This window comes from Lepidothrix coronata, unplaced genomic scaffold, assembly GCF_001604755.1.
Source record: "Lepidothrix coronata isolate B3197 unplaced genomic scaffold, Lepidothrix_coronata-1.0 Scaffold605, whole genome shotgun sequence".
Classification (NCBI taxonomy): domain Eukaryota; kingdom Metazoa; phylum Chordata; class Aves; order Passeriformes; family Pipridae; genus Lepidothrix; species Lepidothrix coronata.
Genome location: NW_016690785.1, coordinates 7,481 through 13,314, shown reverse-complemented (window position 1 = coordinate 13,314; position 5,834 = coordinate 7,481).

The window sequence follows — 5,834 nt, the reverse complement described above, 5'->3', positions numbered from 1 at the left end:
ACTTGGCCTTGTTGAACCTCATCCCGTTGGAACCAGCCCAACTCTCCAGCCTATCCAGGTCCCTCTGCAGAGCCCTCCTGCCTTCCAGCTGATCGACACTCCCTCCCAACTTGGTGTCATCTGCGAATTTGCTAATGATGGACTCAATCCCCTCATCTAAATCATCAATAAAGATATTGAACAGAACTGGGCCCAACACTGATCCCTGGGGGACACCACTAGTGACCAGCTGCCAACTGGATGCAGCCCCGTTCACCACCACTCTCTGGGCCCAGCCCTCCAGCCAGTTCCTAACCCAGGACAGAGTGCCCCTGTCCAAGCCATGGGCTGCCAGTTTTTTCAGGAGTATATTATGGGAGACAGTGTCAAAGGCTTTGCTGAAGTCCAGATAGACTACATCCACAGCCTTCCCCTCATCCACCAGGTGGGTCACCTAATCGTAGAAAGAGATCAGATTGGTCAGACAGGACCTGCCCCTCCTAAACCTGTGCTGACTGGGTCTGATCCCTTGTCCATCCTGTAGGTGTTGTGTGATTGCACTTAGGATGATCTGCTCCATAACCTTGCCAGGCACTGAGGTCAGACTGACAGGCCTGTAGTTTCCTGGGTCCTCCTTCCGGCCCTTTTTGTGGATCGGTGTGACATTTGCCAGCTTCCAATCATCTGGGACCTCCCCAGTGAGCCAGGACTGTTGGTAAATGATGGAGAGCGGCTTGGCGAGCTCTTCCGCCAGCTCCCTCATCACTCTTGGGTGGATCCCATCTGGTCCCATAGACTTGTGAGGATCCAAGTGGCTCAGCAGGTTGCTGATTGTTTCCTCCTTGATTATGGGGAGACTATTCAGCTTCATATTCCTATCTACATGCTCCAGAAGCCAGCTGTCCTCAGAGAGACCTGTCCTACCGTTGAAGACTGAGGTAAAGAAGGTGTTAAATACCTCAGCCTTTTCCTCATCTTTAATAACGATGTTCCCCCCCATGTCCACTAAAGAATGGAAGTTTTCCTTGTCCCTCTTTTTAGTACTGATGTATCTATAGAAAGACTTTTTATTTTCCTTAATAGAAGTGGCAATATTGAGTTCAAATCTTGCCTTCGTCTCTCTGATTTTCTTTCTACATGACCTAACTAAATTCCTGAACTCTTCATGAGTAGCCAGTCCTTTTTTCCATAATCGGTAGGCTCTCCTTTTCATCCTAATTTCCCTCAAGGTCTCCCTGTTCAGCCAGGCTGGCTGTCTTCCCTGCTGGTTTGCCTTTCGGCAGACTGGGCCAGCCTGCTCTTGTGCATTTAAGACTTCCTTCTTGAAGCATGTCCATCCCTCCTGGACCCCTTTGTTTTCAAGGCTTGTTTCCCACGGTACCCTCTGAACCAGTCTCTTGAACAGGCTGAAATCTGCCCTCCGGAAGTCCGGCGTAGAGGTTTTATTGATGGCCCTTCTTTCATTCCTGAGTATTGAGAATTCTATCATTTCATGGTCACTGTGCCCCAGACGGCCTCCGACCACCACATCTCCCACCAGCCCCTCTCTGTTTGTGAATAGCAGGTCTAGCAGGCCCCCATCCCTGGTAGGATCATTTACCAGCTGGAGCAGGAAATTGTCTTCTATACACTCTAGGAATCTCCTAGACTGCCTCTTCTCTGCCATGTGGAGTTCCCAGCAGACATCCAGCAGGTTAAAGTCACCCACGAGAACAAGGGCTGGCGATTTTGAGACATTCGTCAGCTGCTTGTAGAATAATTCATCACCCTCATCATCCTGGTTGGGTGGTCTGTAACAGACTCCCACCAGGATATCAGCCTTGTTGGCCTTCCCCCTGATTTTGATCCACAGGCACTCAACCTTATTGTTACTGACTTCAANAGGTGTCCCAGGTGTGTCCCAGCTGTCCCCAGGTGTCCCAGGTGTGTCACCCTGGCCGTGTGTCCGCAGACTTGTACCCGGACGTCCCTCAGTGTGTCACCGTGCCCGTGCTGGGTGACACCGAGTGCCAGGTGTCCTACGGGCCGCAGGTGACCGAGGACATGCTCTGTGCCGGCGTCCCCGAGGGCGGCAAGGACTCCTGCCAGGTACGGCCAGGGGACACCACCCTGGCCCCGGGTGACAACACCTTGTCCCCAGGTGACATCAACCTGGCCCCAGGTGTCCCCACCTTGTCCCAGGTGCCACCACCCTGTCCCCAGGTGTCCCCACCCTGTCCCAATGTCCCACTCCCATGTCCCCAGGTGACACCACCTTGTCACCAAGTCCCACCCACTTGTCCCCAAGTGACACCATCATGTCCCCGTGTCCTTCTCCCATCCCCTTGTCCCCAAGTGCCACCCACTTGTCCCCAGGTGACACCAGTTGGTCCCCAGGTTCCACCCCCTTGCCCCCAGGTGTCCCCACCCTGTCCCCAGGTGCCACCACCCTGTCCCCATGTCCTTCTCCTGTGTCCCCTCCCCTTGTCCCAGGTGCCACCATCATGTCCCCAGGTAACACCACTTGGTCCCCAAGTCCCATCCCTTGTCCCCAAGTCCCACCCCCTTGTCCCCAGGTGCCACCATCATGTCCCCGTGTCCTTCTCCCGTGTCCCATCCCCTTGTCCCCCGGTGCCACCTCCTTGTCCCCTGTGTCCCCTCCCATGTCCCCCCTTGTCCCCTCTCACACCTTGTGGGTGTCCCTGGTCCCACCCTTTGTGTCCCCTCTCGTCCCCAGGGTGACTCTGAGTGTCCCCAGTGCCACCCTTTGTCCCCAATGCCACCCTCGTGTCCCCAGTGCCACCCTTTGTCCCCTCAGGGTGACTCCGGGGGACCTCTTGTGTGCCAGGGGCTCCTCCAGGGCATCGTGTCCTGGGGGGAACACCCCTGTGGGCAGCCGGGGCGCCCGGGGGTCTACGCCAGCGTCCAGTGGCACCTCCAGTGGATCCTGGGGGTCATCGGGGGGGCAGAGACCCCCTGACCCCCCCAAAAAAACCCTGACCCCCCTGAACCCACCCTGGGACCCCCCAAACCCACCCTGGGATCAACCAGGACTTCCTGAGACCAACCAGGACCTGGGCTGGACCCGGGGGGGCATCGGGGGGGGGGCAGAGACCCCCCAGGGGACCTCTGAGACCCCCTGACCCCCCCTGAAAAAAATCTGGGACCCTCTGACCCCCCCGAACCCACCCTGGGACCCCCTGACCATTCTGGGATCAACCAGGACCTCCTGAGACCAACCAGGACCTGGGCTGGACCCGGGGGGGCATCGGGAGGGGGCAGAGACCCCCTGGGGACCTCCGAGACCCCCTGACAAGTACCCCAACACGCCTTGACTCCCCCAAACCCACTCTGGGACCCCCCGACCCCATCAAATCACCTCAGTGACCCTCTGACCCCTCTGTGACCCCCTGACCCCCAAAAAAAACCCTGACTCCCCAAACCCACCCTGGGACCCCCCGAACCCTCTGTGACCCCTTGACCCCCCTAAATCCCCCTGGGACCCCAAAGTGACCCCTCTGTGACCCCCTCACTCCCCCAAAAACCCCCTGGGACCCTCTGACCCCCCTGTTACCCCCTGACCCCCCAATAAAGCCCCTTTGGCATCGCTGGGCTGGTTTTTGAGGCTCCTGGGGGGGCGGAAATGGGGGGAAAATGGGCAAAATCGGGGGCAAAGGGGGGAGAAATTGGGGAGAAACGGGGAAAAAATTTTGGGGATCCCGGGCTTGATTTTGGGGCGGTTTTGGGGTGGATTTGGGGGGTCCTGGGGTTTATTTTGGGGCTCCCGTTTTGGGGGATTTTGGGGGTCCTGGGGTTTATTTTGGGGCTCCCGGTTTGGATTTTGGGGGTCCTGCGTGGATTTTGGGGCGATTTGGGGGGCTTCCAGGGTGGATTTTGGAGGTCCCGGGTTAGACTTTGGAGGATTTGGGGGGTCCAGAGGTGGATTTTGGTGGTCCCGGGGTGGATTTTGAGGTGGTTTGGGGGGATTTTGGGGGTCCCGGGGTCGATTTTGGGGAGGTTTTGGGGGATTTTGAGGGTCCCGGTGTGGATTTTGGGGCTTCCGGGGCGGATTTTGGGGCTTCCGGGGCAGATTTTGGGGCTCCTGAAGTAGGTTTTGAGGCGGTTTGGGGGGTTTTGGGGGGTCCCGGGGTGAATTTTAGGGCTGTTTTGGGGAATTTTGGGGGTCGCGAGGTGGATTTTGGGGTTCCCCTAACCCCTAACCCTAAGCATTAACCCTATTTCTCAGCGTCCCAGGGTGTTGTGACTGGTAAATAACTGTGAGCAGTTGTTCTCCTCCTCACGACAATTCGAGTGTTCTGGTGCTTTGGGATCTGGGTGAGAGGGGTCGAGGGGCCGGGAAGGGTCTTTAGGGACGGGCTGAATTAGGGTCAGAGTGTGCTTTGCTCAGGTTTTGCCATTTAAGATTTGGGGTGGCGTTGGGTGCAGTGGGGTTTTTTTGACAGGTTCTTTTTTTGATGGGGTTCTGGGGTGGAGTTGGGTTGTGATTTGAGCGCTTTAGGCCATAATTTTTTTTAACGGAAAACAATTTTTTTTGCCGTAATTCTGTCGCTGCCCGCGAGGCCGGCAGCGTTTCTATAATTTTCCCATGGTGGTCGCGATTCCCTTTCGGGAGGTGGAGACGCGGTGGATTTTTTTCCTGTCGCAGTTCTCACGTTTTGTCGGGAGGTGGCTGTAGGGAACCAAACGGGTGTCCCAGTCAGAGGCCCCGAGACAGCGGCTCGGCCCGGGGCCTCTGAGATAACGCAGGAATCCACGAAAAGACCTTGGGCAGCCTGGGAAGGAGAGAAAAGAAGCTGCTAATTCCTGCGGAGGAATACCCGTTTGAGTACCTGCACTTAAAGATAAAAATAAGACAGAGAAAACTGTTTTAAGCGAACACCAGTTACCGGTATATATTTAGCAATACCAGTGTGTTATTAAAAGGTTTGAAAGAAGTGTGTAAACTTAAAAAATGTGTGTAGCAGTATAAAAAGTAGATCCCTGCGTGCCTTCTTTTCTGTACCTTAGAAATCAATGATCTAAGTGTGACAAAAGTACGTTCATGTCAACATTGGAGGCCTTTTTTCCACCGTTTGTCCGGGGACGACGAGGACGAAGAATAAAGCCTCGAACTCATAACGCAGTCCGATCGTCTTTCTTAACAACTAAAAGACACTCCAAAAAAAGTGCAAAACCCAAAAGTGCGATTTTTAGGCGTCGGGAGGCGGCGGCGCCCGAGAACGTTTTTCCCGTGCAATTCCCTCTTGTGCTCCCGAGGTGGCAGCGCCGCTCCGCCTTTGTTAAATCGCTCGTTTTAACAGGAGTTGTGCGCAGAGATGCGCCCGTCGTTTGAGGAATCGATTTGATTTTTTCAGGTGGTTTCTGGTCCGATGCGCGTCTGCGGTGAAGTGCGGTGCCGATGGGGGCGGTTGAGGGGGTTTTAATTCCGTGTGAACTCACTTGAATGTGTGACCGTGTCCGCGCGCGGTTCGTGAGCCGCTCTCGGCACTACCCCGGACAGCGAGAGCTTTCTGGGCGGGCACCTTTGGGCTGGGAGGAATCTTCGTCCGTACTGAATTTTGGGAGGGATCGCCCCCAGATCCCTGATCCTCCCCAGACTGCCGGTACCGCCCCTGGGAGCACCCCCAGGCCCCGGTACCCCCCGGACCCCCGGATCACCCCCAGCCCCCCAGTACTGCCCGGACCCCCAGTACTGCCCCCCTCCGATCACCCCCAGACCCCGGGACCCCCCAGACTGCCTGTACCGACCACCGCATCACCCCCGGGGCTGCCTCCAGACGCCGAGATGCCCCCAAACCACCCCCCAGGACTGGCTCCCCCTTTCCGGTACCCCCCAGCATTGCCCTCTCCCCCGC